We start from the raw sequence: 15,904 nt of genomic DNA on the forward strand, positions 1-15,904 counted from the left end.
TAACATAAAGTGTCTTGGACAATGGAGGGAATAAGTCTTTGGTCCTCAACATGAAGTGTCTTGGACGATGGAAGGAACAAGTCCTTGGTCCTCAACACAAAGTGTCTTGGACAGTTGAAGGAGTCAGTCCTTGGTCCTTAACACAAAGTGCCTTGGACGGTTGAAGGAACCAGTCCTTTGGTCCTTAACACAAAGTGTCTTGGACGATGGAAGGAACATATCCTTGGTCCTCAACACAAAGTGTCTTGAACAGTTGAAGGAACCAGTCTTTGGTCCTTAACACAAAGTGCCTTGGACGATGGAAGAAACAGGTCCTTGGTCCTCAACACAAAGTGTCTTGAACAATTGAAAGAGCCAGTCCTTGGTCCTCAACACGAAGTGTCTTGGATGATGGAAGGAACAAGTCCTTGGTTCTCAACACGAATTGCCTTTGACGATGGAAGGAACAAGTCCTTGGTTCTCAACACAAAGTGTCTTGAACAGTTGAAGGAGCGAGTCCTTGATCCTCAACACGAAGTGTCTTGGACGATAGAAGGAACATGTCATTGGTCCTCAACAAAAAGTGCATTGGACGATGGAAAGAGTAGGTCATTGGTCCTCAACAAAAAGTGCATTTGATGGTGAAAAGTGGCAGTCCTTGGTCCTCAATGTGTATGAAGGTTTGCAATTTTGAGTTTGTTCATAGGCATGTATTTCTTGAACTCATAGAATAATTGCAACATAAAAAAAAAATCTAACCTTTCCACGAAAAAAAATTTGAACCTCAAAATCCTTGATTCGTTCCAAAAAATTGAATCCCTAAAAAAAAGGATGTTAGTATCAATTTCGTCAAAACGACAATAATAAAAAAAAAATAAGGATCGAAATAAAAAGACAGAACAAAAAAAAGAAATAAATAAATAAATAAAAAGAAAGAAAAAAAGAGAAAAGTCACGTCAACCAAAAAAATAAAAAAAACGATTTATACTTTTGCAGAAACCCATTTTGAATAATTAGAATTCTTCAAAATGGGTTTCTGTGCATGAAACCATTACCAATGGTCTTTGCCACGTGCAGAAACCTCTTATGATATATATTATAAAAAAAAAAAGAAAAAGAAGAAGGTCAAATGCAGCAACTAAGACCAATTCCAATTGGTGTGTGTGTGTGTGTGTATATATAAGGTTAATTTAAAGGTTTTTAACTACTACTGTTTCTGGCAGAAAACTAGAGTCCCAAAGTCCAAAATCTTTGGTTCCGATGACGCCAACAAGAGACCAAGAAATATTATAATAATAATTAAAAAAGGGGTTGCAGAATATTTGGTTGCTTTGTTTCTGCAACCAAAGTAATGTTTGGTTTTTTGTCATGTTGTGTAGAAACCAAACTTTGGTTTCTGCAACATGACAGAATCCAATCTGGCAGGCCAAAACCATGTTAAAAGAAAGAATAAAAAAAAAAAAACACACACACACACACATGAAAGAGACAAAAAAAAACAATGAAATGAAAAAAAAATTGTTTACTTTTGTTTGCAAGGTTTAACAAACTTATTCCCAAGTCTCATAATTCCTTCTTATAAATATGCGGGTAATGGACTTCACTTAAACCGAATTTACCACGAAACATAAAAAGCCTGTTGAAATCAAATTTGTTATGGATCTATAAAATAAATAATTAATTAAAATTCGACAAAAAAAATTCTTATTCTCAAATTTGAAGGATAAAATTTTTAGCAAATTCATATCTTATTCTCAAAATTTTCGTCTGTATTAATTTACTAATGAGAAATTTGAGTTCAAATCAAATCCTAAATTAAAAAATAAAATAAAATATAACAAAATCAAGAAATTCAAAAAATCAAGATTTATTAATTTATTTATTTCATAATAAATAAATAAATCTCGAGGGGACATTTTTAGAAATAAAAAATAAATAAAGAAGTAAATAAAATAAAATGGATTGAGTCGATTTAAATCATTAGCCCAATTAAATTTAAATCTACGAAAGTCCATAAAATCCAAAGGCCTGTACCAAATTTTAAATAAACAAACAAACAAAATAAATAAAATCATAATTACTCAATTATCTCTTTTAATTAAATATAATTGAGTAATTATCAAAATTAGTCCGAATCCTCCCCTATAAATAAGACCAATGGTTCATAAGATAGAAGAGATAGAAAGCAAGTAAGAAAAAAACAGAGAACGCCATGAAGTGCTGAAGAAATTCCAAGACCAAAAGAAGGAAAGAATTCTTCTCAAATCCAAATCCAGTGAACACCAAGATAATTAAAATCTTCTTCGAATCAAACAAGTTAACGCTAAGTCCGAGGAGATCAAAGTCTTCTTTAAATCAAATCAAATTCAAATCCAAGTATAAGCCCCGAAGTTCAAGTTTCCGAACAAGTCAAGTCTCGACAAATCAAATTTCCAACAAATTCTTGAAGACTAGAATTCAAGCCACGTGGTCCCTCGTCTTCAAATATTCAGATCATTAATCAGAGGATTTTGCAATTTTACAATTACAAGAAAGTCAACATCACTTGTATTTATCAAAATATAATTTGTAACGATTTCTATATTTTAATACACGAAATTTCGCTCTACACTAATATATATATAAAATTAAACATTACTTCTCTCTCCATTCTCACTTCTCTCTCTAAATTAACCTAAATTGCCTCACTTCTCTCTCTACTCTCACCTCTCAACCACAGCTCCAACAATTGGGGGAAAAATATGAGACCGTCGACGCCGAAGTTAAGCCAATAGAAGAAGCGTCGCAGTCGCCCATCTCCAATCCAACGACGTCAGCTTCCTCTTATCTCCTTTCCTGTATCCGCAACAGGTCCCCTCACGAATCTGTGATGGCAATTTGTGGCTGCAGCTGTGGTGGTGGAACTGGGGGTTTGGGTGGGTGTGAATTTGTGATGGTGTTGATGGGTGGTGGTGCAGTGGTGATGATGGTGTGGTATGGGCGACGATGTAAGGGTTCGATAGTATTGGTGGCGTGAATATATGCGGGCGATGGATCTATTGCAATGGTGGTTGTGATGCGATGGTATTGGCGGCGTGGATTTGTGCGGGCGACGATGCAAGGGTGTGGTGGTATTGGCGGTGTAGATCTGGTAGCTTTGGTAGCTATGAATCTGTGATGTTGTTGATGGTGGCGGTGCAGTGGTGATGGCGGTGCGGTGGTGTGGGCGACGATGCAAGGTTGTGGTGGTATTGGCGGTGTGGTGGCTGTGCCTGTGACTCTCGATTATTAGAATTACTATGAGGAAACAAGTTCATTTATCATGAAAGGGGCAATGGGTATAAAATGTCCTTACCTTATAAGTGTATTGTGGAAAACCTTCATAACTTTCATTTTTTGACATTTTCGCCTCCTATCTTCCACTTTTATTTGCGCTGAATGTCCCTTTCATTCATTTTTGACAATTTTACCCTCATATTCAAATAAAACAAAAAGGAAAGAAAAAAAAATGGAGAATTAATTGCAACCATGACACTCCAAAAAACATAGAGGAAAAGTATAGGCACACTCTTCTTTCTGTTTATACCTTATCAGAGAATCTTCATATGCAAACCCTTTACTTCGATGCTGAGTTAAGTAACAAGAAGAATTTCGATCAAATAATCTTCCCAAAAGAATGGTGTCGCTGAAAGCCGAGAGCAGGCCACTATGGATAGGTTTAGGCACTGTAGTTTAGGTAGAAATAACAGTAGGGAGTACCTATACTTTCCTTCACTAAAATCAGTTCTTGGCTTCAACCAGGGACAATTGACCATTCTTGGAGTGGCAAATGATATTGGGGAATTCCTACCTTATTGGGTGGTAAGTTCTTGACCATTCTTCAACCAACCAAACTATTTAATCCCTGCCTTATTGAGTTGTAAGGTCTGCATTTTTCCCTCTATTAAGAATTGGGATTCTATTTATGGTAAAACAATTTTACTAGGGTGAAGTATGTCGAAGCTAAGTGTTCTGCGGTGACAAGAAGCACCACAAGTGGCAGTGAAGCAGTGCGAAAGTGGCTGCATGGTTGCAATTTATAATTTATTTATTTTTGAAAATTTGTAACTCATTTGTAATTTTTTAAAAATTTGTGACCAAGATTGCGATTAATTCTCTATTTTTTCTTTTCTTTTCTTTTTGCTTTCTTTGTAGAGGAGGATAAAATTGTCAAAAATGAATGAAAAAGACATTCAGCGCAAAGAAATGTGGAAGGTAGGGGTGCAATTATAGACTCAATTTTTAAAAGGGAAAAAATCAGTTACACTATATATTGAATTCTTTAACCTCTGAATTGAACCTTTGACCTTTCGAAATCAATGTTTTGCTTGCATATATCAATCCATATTCATTCATATTTTACAACCTCATATTTTAGTTTGATTATAATTGTGACAAGTGAAAGTAATTTTTAGTCTCGTAATGTTATAGTTTCCAGTCTTTAAGAGAGTCCAACGCATTTTAATATCAATAATCTTACCTTATTATTTCCCTCTTCGTATTATCCGTCAATTATATAATCCTTGACCTTCTGATGAGTGTAACAAAGCCATAGCCACCTACTGCCTTATTTATTCAAAACTAAAGTCCTAATAAATCCAAGGTTAATGCTGGTTGTACATTACCTTGTACATGAGCTTGTCCATAATGCTGAGTTAGCATTGTTTGAATTTCAATTTCTCGTGGCCATTAAAGAATGGGTTAAATTTTTTGATAGAATTCCCAAAAAGCCCCTACCTTATCTGATTCCTCAAAACCTTCTCTTTGCACAAGAAATCGCCATACAATACTCTGTCTAATTGAAATCCTCTGACGACCGACAATGAGTCGGCGACGATGAGCAGATCGAGTGAGACAAACGTATGACGGCATCTTTAACTTGACTATGCGTAGTTTTAAAATGGTTTTCATTTCTGTTTTGGTGGATTTCTTCATTTTTTTGTTTGGGTCGAAATTTTCGAAGTTCTATACCTTGCTTTTCGCTGGACATGAAATGGGTAGATTTCACTTCCTATTTGTGTGTGTGTGTGTGGGCTGAATCCTCTGCGTATATCGTATCAATGCTTCAATTATCGGGTAATGTAAAATGGTTTAGTGTTTGATTATTTGGAGTTAGAATTTTATTTATTTATTTATTTATTGTGTGTGATAGCATATTGATTTTGCCTTGGGTTGCTGTAAATTTCATAATTTTCTGAGCTTTTTACTGCCCTTTTTAAAAATATAATTGAGGGTTTCTTGTGGATAAACAATGGCGTTAAACGAAGGAGAAAAAGAGATTTGACTGGACTAACTGCTCTTAATTTTCTCTTTATGTTTTTGTGGACTGCATTTGCTTTTATATTTTTGTAAAGATCCTTGACAAGTTTGTTATATTTAGTTTGGTCTATCATCTAGATTTATGTCAAAATATATGGTTGCCTTGCATAAACTGTCGTATATAATCTAAATCCTATTTTTCTCATCTCAGGCCTAGTGAGATGGTACAGTCTAACAAAGTATACACCGAGGAGGATGTAAGAGACCAAGTGGTTAAAAGGATCCCATTCGAGTCATCCGAGCAGGGACCCTTTCGCTTTCCTGGGTTACGTGGTGATATTGAAGCCATTGAACGTAGTTTCTTTTGGCGGTATCAACCATTTCTTTGAAGCAGCCGAAGAGATGAAGAATGATTTCTTTAGTGCAATAGCGGCTCCTTTGGAATTTCAGCAATCAAATGACATTATATAGTTGGACATTTCAATTTTCAAATCTGTGGAAGTGAATGTAACTCTTCAACCATTATGACACAACTAAATTTTTTTTACGTTGCCTGCTTCTAAAGGTGAATACCAATTGCCATAAACAATAGAAATTCCCACATTTTAAATAGTCCAACCATCATTTTAAACAACACATTTCAGATTACATAAACTGCCTGCTTCTCACTGTGATTTCACAAACTGAAACCACAAAAATTCCCACATTTTTAACAACACAAATTCCCATATTTCTAACACCAAGTTAGTTCCACATTAGTTTTCAAATTGCCTGCTTCTCGTTGATCATGTTGTTGGACATGGTTTGTGACTCTACTTCAATCTGGATACATTTCTCTGCATTATAGGAAGAAGACGAAATTAAATATTTTTAGATGCTTCTCATTTATTAAATATGATAAAATTTGAGATCAAATCAAAGAGAAAAAATACCGTTCTTGCTGTTTTCTTCAATTTTGTCGGCTTCGTATCAAATAAGGAGAAGAAATTGGTTGTTAGTCCATCCGTTTGGGTTGCGTTTGGGTCAAAGGTGGGTCAGAGGAGCTTGGGCTCGGCAAGTAGGGAGTGGGAAATGGAGGGAATGAAAAGATGATTGAGGGTGGAAAATGGGGGGAATGAAAGAAAACGTGGGCTTTACATTTCAAATTCAGGGTTCTCTTTTTTATTAAAGCTGGCGATATTTTGAGTGAAAATATCACCAATATATCACCACCTAAGCATTATGGATACCTTTATGTAGGGGCTAATGTACATCTAGCATTACCTTAAATCCAAAAAGACCGTTTCCACATTTGCAAATATTCATGTTTTTTTATTGGTTCAAGTTGCATATATTTAGAAAGTAAACACGTGGTGGTGCATGAACCAGATAATATGATATTTAATGGGTACATAATGGGTTATATAATACCATATGTCACTTTATTATTTGTTAGCTTAAAATACAGTTAACTTTTTCATCAAATCTTTTTCCTCTGCATCGTTTTTGTAACCTCTTAGGTACTATTTTAAAGTACAAGTAGCATAATCCACTTTCAAATACGTATGATTGGAAGACAAATGGATAATTTCCACTCATTTGACTGTTAATTGATCAGAATAGTAGATTTTGACTTTGACCAAATTTTAAAAGGGTCAAATGGGGAATATATATATATATATATATATATATATATATAATTGACTTTGAGCAAATTTTAAAAGGGTCAAATGGGGAATATATATAAACACACGCAAAAAACACAACTATAATAATTACATAAAAAACAAAAATCAAAACCACCCACGCATCTTCATCTTCCCCACCCTAATCTAACCTCTTACCCCAAAATAATAATCATTGCCACTGCCATCGTCACCTACCCAACGTCGACACCACCACCGCCTCAAACTAAGCCCTTTCGTCTAAACCCTAGTTCTTGCTCTCATTGATGAAAATTGTTTTAATGTGGAAATTGAGGAGATAGAGATGGAAATTAGAAGATTGACTTTGAGATTAGAGGCTTTGAAATCGGAAAAGGTTGAGAAAAGTGTAAAAACTGTGGAAAAAAAAAGAGGAAGAGTGATCCTGATGAAGTTTATGGAATAGAAACAATGTGTTAAAACCGCATAAGAGAAGAAAGAGATCAAACATTTTTATCAGTGAGAGCAAGGACTAGGGTTCAGATGAAGGGACTTTGTTTAAGGCGATGGTGGTGTTGACGTTGGGTGAGTGGCGATGGTTTGGCTTTGATTTTGATTTTGGGGTGGGTGGGGGAAGAAGATGGATGGTAGTTTTGATTATAATTTTGTTCTTTTTTTTTCTTTTTCAATAATAAATGAAAGGTTAAGATAAAATCTTCGAAAATTAATAATATTTGGCGCATAACTGCAATTATCCCTATTTAATAAAGATTTGTTTTGTCCACATAAAAACAGTTCTTGACCTAATAAAGAAAAAGGAATTAATTTTGTATGTGTCTCGATTCTGTATTGTAGTTATTGACTATGAATAATATTCTTAGTTATCCTATGTTTAATACCTGTTATTTGAGGTATTAATTTGTTATTTGAGATAATAGAATTACAAGAAATTAATGTCTCAAATAAAAAACTGTTACATATAAATAATATAATGACATTGTAGTCGCTGACTATAAATATCATTATTCATATAAATATAAAATTTGTTCTAATGATATATTGGTCACATATTATTAAACAAGATGAACAAAATTAAAAAAAATAAATAAAAATCCTTAACTAATTTATTTAAATATCAACAAAGTAGTTATAGTGTAGTGGTAAAGGTTAAATATTTTACTTGCTTTTTGGAAATTTGGCACAATTAGTCCTTGATCTTTAGCATCTCTTAAAAAATTTTATCCTGCCTTAAAATAAAATTTTCTATTCCCAATATTTAGTTCCATTTTTTATCATTCTAAATATAATTCATAAACGTTAATTTTCACACGCGAGATACAAAAGCTATTTTTCTAAGGGTGGCAAAGCACTCAACATCTAATCGATCTTTCTAGCTTTTTCATTTTTTTTTTCTTTTTCAATTTTAAATTTCAAAATAAAAATCCATTCTTTTTCACATACGATCTTGAACTGTGCAAAAATCTACAATTCATGCTTTTGTACAAATCAACCAGTTTCTTCTTCGTGCTACTCGGTAAAAACAAAAGAATAATATAGTCAATTACAAATATATTAAAAACAATTCTTAGTTTATCAGTGTTATAAAAACCAGTCTCTTCTTATCCTTCCTTTTTCTTTTTATATATTTTTTTGGTATTATGTGTTCCTTTTTTTTCACGCTGATTTTATCAATGAATTGTGATATCCTCTATCATAAAAAAATTAAAAAAAAAAAAAAAAATATATATATATATATATAAAAAAAAAAAAAAAAAATATATATATATATATATATATATATATATTTCTTTAAATCATCAATTACAACATGATCACTATACACTATTAGGCAATATTAGAACGTAATTATTAATGAAATTTTAACCGTGTAATTTTCTTTCTTCAATCTTCATGCCTTGTTTGGTAAGATTTAATCTAAATCAAAACCAGTAATAAATTTTAATCATATAGTTATGGGATCTACAATTTTTTAACATCACGTTTCATTAATTTTTATCAAAATTTATTAAAAATCTGATTTTAATCTTTACAAAATAAGGTCACAGCGTTATTAAGTTCAATAAATCCAACACTATAAATTATTTTTTCTCCTATATTATTCATTAATATTTCATTCATGTAATTATAGAGAATGGTCAACAATTTCACGAGAGTTAGTGATGCATTCTAAGTTCCAGAAGTTTTTGAAAACCTTGAGAAGTTCAAAATCTCCCACGACCCACAGAGTTGTGGTCAAAAGTTCCAATATGGATATCTTTAAATCTTAGTACAAGTGTGCCAATTTGAATGGCAATCTATTTTATGATTGGAAGTTTGATTTATTTTACATTTTGTCTGCATGTTGGCTATATGCAAAAGTGGTCTTAAAGCAATTGGATAGAAAATTGGTCATACAATACAAATGTGTTGATGAATTGATAGACACTTCTCAATGTCATATGATGAAGAGAGGCTTGTTAAATGGTTTAGTAAAAGACTTGCAAAGCCACTTAGTACAGTGAAACTCTTCGTACTAAATATTTAAGGCTAAAAATATATTAAGGGTGCGTTTGATTACACTTATTTTTTATGGAAAATATCAGTTTTCCAACCAAATTCCTACTTGAAGTGTTTGATTGCTAATTTTTTTTTCCATGAAAAACATTTTCCAACTTTTGAAAATATACTTAATTTTCCTTGTTTTTAAGGAAAACATTTTCCTTGGATGGAGGTAGTTTTTATTTTCCACAAAAGAAGGAAAACATTTTCTTTTTTAGGTGATATTTTCCATGTCAATCAAACACACTCTAAGGGTGTGTTTGATTACATTTATTTTCCATGAAAAATATCAATTTTCCATCCAAATTCCTACTTGGAGTGTTTGATTGCTATTTTTTTCCATGGAAAACATTTTCCAACTTTTGAAAACATGCCTACTTTTCCTTGTTTTTAAGGAAAATATTTTCCTTGGGTAGAGGTGGTTTTTATTTTCCACAAAAGATGGAAAATATTTTCTTTTCTAGATAATATTTTCCATACCAATCAAACACACTCTAAGAGAAATTTAGAAAGAGTAATGTTATTCATAATTAACATCATTGGCCTAGATGATAGTGGACCACTAATTATTTAGTGGAGTTGCTATTTATTTTAACGCACTAAACAATAAATTTAGACAACCGTTACCACATAAATTGATGATAAAATCTACTAGTGATGAATAACATTATTGTTTTGAGAAAAGCTTAAAAACATCATTATCAAATATGAAAATTAAAGAGGTTCGGATACAAATCCTTAATGCAAATAATTCAGTAAAATATATTAGAGATTCGACATGTTAGTCCACTTAGCCATTTATTTAAAGAGTAGCATGTCTTTCTAAATATCAAAGTCAAGCTTCAAGACTAGTTGGCTGAATTCGAGCGAAAGTTAGATGAAATTTAATATTGGAACAGTACCCAAAATCGAGGTTACTTATCTATATAGACAATTTTCGTTAATAAATAAATGAATATTTATCTTCAAAATAATTTTCATACTTTATTGTTGTTTCTACTAATATCGAATGATCCTTGGTCTTAGAGATAATTGCATAGTGTATATGACCGGGTCATGCATAGAAGATATGTTTTGGATCATGCTACCTAAATGAGGATATCCATGACTCGAAATGTAGTTGGACTTTATTCTAGTGGGTCATATGGTAATTTACTTCACAAATGGACGAATGATTTATTTTTTCCATAGAAGTGGTTGTTGAATTTAATTGAAATGATGCTAAGAATCAAGAATCACAAAATAATAATTGATAGTTCAAATTCATACACATGGATGACATGGTTGATATAAATAATAGCAACTAAATATTTATCTCATTGCTCATCACAAAGTATTAACATCAATGGAGCAAGCTAATGATACAAAATGAAGAGGAGATGGGATCTAACCTTTATATAAAAAATTATTGAGCCGTCATATTAAGACTTAAACTCTAATTAGGGTTTACATTTATTTTCGGTACACATACTTAAAATTACCACATCATATAAAATATAATTCTTAAGGTGTAAAAGATCCAATTGATCACTTAATATATTTGGCCCAATCACAATATCGTTATGGGCCAAACATCTAACCCTTAAATTTTACGATCAAATGGGAAGACCACATTAGAATTATTCCAATAGCGATGACTTGAGTAGAGATGCAAGTGGATTTGAAATGCATAGGACATGACCTAGCTTGTAAAATGCAATCTAGTATACAGACTTTTATATTGATTATTCTTTCGGCAAGAGTGTATTTAACTAGAAAAAGATACTTGGCCCTGTCCAAACAGGTGGCCCTCCAATAGGGAGGCGCCAATTAGGTGCCCTTGTCCATCTAACATAACCCTATTTAACTAGATCAGCTAAGATGGTCAATCCTGAGCAAATAATGAAATTGCTTCATTGTGTCATACCTCAAAATCTGCGAGGTGGACATGTAAGAACCACCTTGGAATTGAATGCCACATAGGCATTCAATCAGTAGCAAGTCATGTGACAATTTCGAGTGTTCGTCAATTGACCCATTAAGTCCTTCGACTGTACCTCGTGGTCTTCACAAGAACCACCATTGAATATGGGTCTTGCATGCCTGTCGACCCCTTATTGCCAGATACCCATGGCGAAGCCTTGATGGGTATGGTGTATGAAGGCCTTCTAATTGGACCCAAAATGGTGAGTAGTCGAGTCTATAATTTTTGGAACGAAATTTGGATATGTTTCGAAATAAGTATTCTATAAAGAAACTACCTTATCAACTCATAGAAATCGGAGCAGGATCCTCGAGGATTAAGGAAAATCCAAGAGAATCAATCCCTGTTAGAAACCCAATTCAATAAGGAAACAAACACGTCAAAGGAAATATATCATAACGAACTAAGCCTATATGAACCAACAAACGTGAAACACAGAGAATTAGGGCTGCAATCCCTTAACCTACTTCTCTATAAATAGACGTGCATAGGTAAAGTTAAAAATACGCATTCTCTTAAATTCTCGTTAAAGACGTGCTTGTTTCTCCAATCTCCATATATATTTGGTATCGAAAGAAGTTCACTTGTATTCGAGTATGCAAGTAATATACATATAAGCAACGACGTGGCAGAAAATCTCTTGATAGAATGACCCTCTTGAATATTTGAGATCAACACATTGTTTGGACTATTTGAAGCACTAAGAGTGGGTATAATATTATCGATCCTCCATCTAAATGAATCGTATCTTCAATCCAAAAATTTATATGCAATTTATTGAGTGCAAGGATTTAACATAACCATGTCAGAGACCGATTGTACGATAATGCCTCAATCTTTGACCCGATTAGCAAGTGCAACGAGCTCATCAATAATACAATGAATGATGTGCTTCGAAAAACTCAATTGCTAGTTTCTCGTGATGTGCCTTTGCAAAATTTTGTGAAGTGGAACTATTAGTAGATGCTATCATACTCTGGTTGTCTCAATCCATGTTATATTTGATCAACTCCAAAATTTCCCCCTCAAATGTTTAAAAAATGGCATTATTAGTTTTCTCTTAGATTTCTCTTCATTAATTTCTTCATTGTCACGATCATCTTCATAAGAGTGACTACATAACCATCACACTAAGCGTTTAGTGTGCCACAATTTATTTATTTTTTACTTAAATGAATGAGTGAAAGGACATGTATATGTTGGATAATTTATTACTTTAAATTATCGGATCTTTCATGTTAAATCATCAAGAAATACAAGAATTAAAGCGGAAGCGTATCTGAATCAGACATGGTTATTGCAATAATGAAATTCACGATATAGTCTTCCAAATCTACACGCAGTCTCCTTTTCCTCTCTGTGATGTGATGCAGAAGAGAATGAATAATACGTGTGTGTGATCTGGGGACCATAACCTATTTATACAGCGACGCCCTTTGACCTAATTCTGCCCATCATAGATTAGGATTTGGGCTCAGTCTCTACACATATGTAAACCCACACTTTAATTGGATACATTAAAGCCCAAAACCAAAGTCTTATTAGATCACTTTAATTGAGCTCAACCGAATTCGATAGCCTATAATTTAATACACAATTATTCACACATATAAGCCCATCTATTGATTAAAAAATTCTTACAATCTCCCACTTGGGCTATATGTGCCACCTTATAATTGTGCATTAAACATAACCTTATAAGTAATCATAATTTTGTTATCATTATCGAATGTATCCCAAAACAATCCCGTCCATCAATCATATCAACATAGGATCAAGGCGGCTTTCGCTATTTTCTCATAGCTAAATCCATCAATGGTCATGTACATCAATATAACCGAATGATATGGATCAAACATAGATGTGTAGCATGGAAATTACATGTAATGTGATCTGTAACATGCCTATTTCCAACTGGTTCACCTTAATACCTTATTGAGATCATTTTAAACAAGTTCAGAGATAATAAACCAAATAACTTTATAACTGAAAATAACTTTAACTTTAAACGGTATCCAAAATAACAGTACATGTGTCCAATATGAAAAGCAAAAATACAAACTCCCATTGAAATTAAATATCCTCAAGAGTCATTATACCCATATGAGCAGTGTGCTCATGAAAGACCTTGGGTATCAATCCCTTAGTAAGCGGATCCACAACCATGGAGTTTGTCCCAATATGCTCTATTGACACCTGTCCACTCTGAACTCTTTCTTTAACAGCCAGGAACTTGATCTCTATATGTTTTGACTTCGTCAAGCTCATGTTGTTATTGGAATACAGCATTGCTGATTTATTGTTACAAAATATCTTAAGTGGTCTTTCTATATTGTCCACAATGCGTAGCCCAGTGACAAAATTACATAGCCATATTCCATGATTTGATGCCTCATAACACGCTATAAACTCCGCTGTCATGGTGGAAGTAGCTATGAGTGTTTGCTTAGCACTCTTCCAGGAAATAGCACCTCTAGCAAGCAGGTAAATATAGCCTGAAGTAGATCTCCTACTATCTTGGCATCCCGCGAAATCGAAATCAGAATAACCGATGATCTCCAACTGATCGGATCTCCTGTATGTGAGCATGTAGTCTTTTGTTCTCTATAAATACTGCATGACCCGTTTGGCTATTTTCCAATGATCCATTCCCGGGTTACTTAAATATCTCCCTAGCATCCCAACAATGTACGCTATATCCAAACACGTACAAACCTGACCATACATCAGACTCCCTATAACTGAGGAATAAGGAATCTTCTGCATTTCTTTAATTTCTAAGTCATTTTTAGGGCACTGACTTAAGCTGAACTTATCTCCTTTAGCCACAGGGGTATCTCCTGGTTTACAATCTTGCATGCCATATCTTTTAAGTACCTTTTCGATATAGCTCTTTTGTGATAATCCAAGAATGCCTCGAGAACGATCTCGGTGTATCTGAATTCCTACACAAAATAGGTGTCACCAAGATAAGCCTATATCGTTGTTGGCAAGCAATATGTCATCGACATATAAAACCAGAAAAATATACTTGTTCCCACTGAACTTGTGGTATATACAATCATCGACCAAATTCATCTCAAAACCAAATGAGATGATCACCTGATGAAACTTGTAATACCATTGACGAGACGCCTGTTCGAGTCTATAGAAGGATTTCTTTAATTTACAAACCATTTATTTTGCATCGTCCGATACAAAGTTTTCTGGTTGTACCATATAAATTGTTTCATCAATATCACCATTGAGAAAGGTTGTCTTAACATCCATCTGATGTAGCTCAAGATCAAAATGCACTACCAATGCCATTATAGTGCTGAAAGAGTCTTTCGAAAAAATTGGAGAGAAAGTCTCTTTATAATCGATGCCTTCTTTTTGTGTAAAGCCCTTTGCGACAAGACGAGCCTTATACCTTGCTACATCACCTTTCGAATCTCTCTTGGTCTTAAATATCCATTTGCAACCAATAGGTTTTGCACCTTCAAGCAATGGAATGAGGTCTCATACGTCATTGTCCTTCATGGACTTTATCTCTTCATTCATAGCATCGAGCCACTTTTGAGAGTTAGAACTTTCCATGGCTTGACGGAAGTCGATCGGATCATCTTCCACCATTCCAATGTCAACTTCATGTTCTTGGAGAAATATGATGTAATCTTTCGAAACCACACTTCTCCTCTCTCTAGTGGATCTTCTTAATGGCATTAGTTTTTGAAGCTGTAGAGTTTATTCTTCTGGAACAATTTGTTGATCTTGAGAGGGAGGTATGACATTGTCTTGATCCAGAGTTGCTTCTTGAACAATATCAAGGATAGAAACCTGATCATTGTCATGGCAATTGGAGGAACCCAGAGAAATTCTGGTAAGGTAGAATGACTAATCATACTTCTCACCATGTCCTTAAGCGTTCTGTTTTGTCTCTCAGCAACACCATTCATAGTGGGCGAACCCGACATAGTGTACTGTGGGATGATATCGCATTCCTCTAGGAATTTAGCAAATGGTCCTGGATGCTGTTCACCTGAACCGTCATATCTGCCAAAGTATTCACCCCCACGGTCAGATCTGACGCTTCTAATCCTTTTGCCAAGTTGGTTCTCAACTTCAGCTTTATAGTTTTTGAACACATTTAGTGACTGTGATTTTTCATGAATGAGATATACGTATCCATATCTTGAAAAATCATCTATGAATGTTATAAAATATTGTTGACCATTCCAAGAACCCGTAAGGAATGGTCCACAAATATCCGTATGTATAAGTTCTAAGACGTCCGAAATCCTATTGGCTTGAACTCTCCTTTTATTGGTTTGTTTTCCCTTTATACAGTTGACACACAAATCATAATCTGTAAAGTCAAGAGGGTTCATAATCCCGTCAGACACAAGTCTCTCAATTCTCCTTTTGGAGATGTGACCTAATCTCTTGTGCCACAACGAGGCAGATGTCTCGCCATTTAATTTTCGCTTTATACCTCGAGTACTTACATGCAATGTTTCATTAT

General features: G+C 33.9%; 1 long non-coding RNA gene across 1 annotated transcript; it reads left to right on the forward strand.

Annotated features, from left to right (window-relative positions):
• The first annotated feature begins 4,580 nt into the window (after positions 1–4,580).
• On the forward strand, positions 4,581–5,801 carry LOC111384454. Its single transcript, XR_002700910.1, has 2 exons — positions 4,581–4,857; positions 5,468–5,801. It is a non-coding gene; the product is annotated as an uncharacterized LOC111384454 (long non-coding RNA).
• Positions 5,802–15,904: the final 10,103 nt, after the last annotated feature.

The sequence above is a fragment of the Olea europaea genome, unplaced genomic scaffold, assembly GCF_002742605.1.
Source record: "Olea europaea var. sylvestris unplaced genomic scaffold, O_europaea_v1 scaffold2915, whole genome shotgun sequence".
Taxonomy (NCBI): domain Eukaryota; kingdom Viridiplantae; phylum Streptophyta; class Magnoliopsida; order Lamiales; family Oleaceae; genus Olea; species Olea europaea.